This window comes from Macadamia integrifolia, chromosome 6, assembly GCF_013358625.1.
Source record: "Macadamia integrifolia cultivar HAES 741 chromosome 6, SCU_Mint_v3, whole genome shotgun sequence".
Classification (NCBI taxonomy): Eukaryota; Viridiplantae; Streptophyta; class Magnoliopsida; order Proteales; family Proteaceae; genus Macadamia; species Macadamia integrifolia.
Genome location: NC_056562.1, coordinates 13,484,739 through 13,485,785, shown reverse-complemented (window position 1 = coordinate 13,485,785; position 1,047 = coordinate 13,484,739).

Below are 1,047 nucleotides of genomic sequence, written 5' to 3'. Positions count from 1 at the left end.
AGGGAAGTGATTTGAGAAGAAACATAAGGGTAAAATAGGTATTTGATTTGTGATTGAATTACGAAAGGTTAAAATCATATTTTACAATTCAAAACTAACACCATATTAACAGTGTCATTTACCAGAGGAGTGGATATAATTTCTAAAAGCACAAGGGAGGAAAATGTAATAAGAGCAAAGTACAAGAGAAGGGATGTAAATTATTCTAAAAAATACTCTCTCCTTTGTATTAGATAGTTATGCGATAGAGAGAGACAGAGAGGTGTGGGGCTTGCTACGCATAGGATTGATCATTCCTAATGCATCTATACATTAAAAAAATAGTCTCTATTTTATCTAACGTGGTTATGGTCGGGCTTGCTAAAGGGATTATTCAATTCCTAATGCATGTACACTTTAGAAAAAATATGTCTCTATTTTGTATTAGATAGTTGTGGACGTTTGTTTTAATAGTTTCAATTATTCTAAACTAAATTTTTATTTTTGACAACAATTGGATTCAATTATAACGCTCATAAGTTTAGTCAAGGGCGGTAAACCAATTTCTATCTTTTATGAGTAAAAAATAGAGTTTGAGAGTCGGTTTTTTGGTCCTAGTTTCATCAGTTTTTAAAGTCAGTATCTGTAATTCCTAGTTAGTTTAGGAGTTATTTTATGTTTTTTCAGTCTCTTAGTGGCCAAATGAGTTATGGTTTGAGCATTATTTTCCTTTATGATTTTTTTGCATCAATGTCATCTAATTGAGACAACTTACTAATCCTAATTATATTATATCATTTTTTTTTAATGGGTATCCAAGCACTAGTCCCGCGAGTCCATACTGACCCCACAATTGCATGGACCGAATTATACCAGGGTTGAATGAGAACCATTTAACTTTCATTGAAAACGCTCGTACCAAATTCATTGCTTACCAACTGTACTACCCCCTTTGGTTCATCAATGTATCTCAAGTGAAAAGATGAATATAAAAAGTCACTAGAGGGGCCTGGGTATCTTGGTACCTACTCAAAGAACCCTTCGCCATGAATTTTTACAAAATTTTTC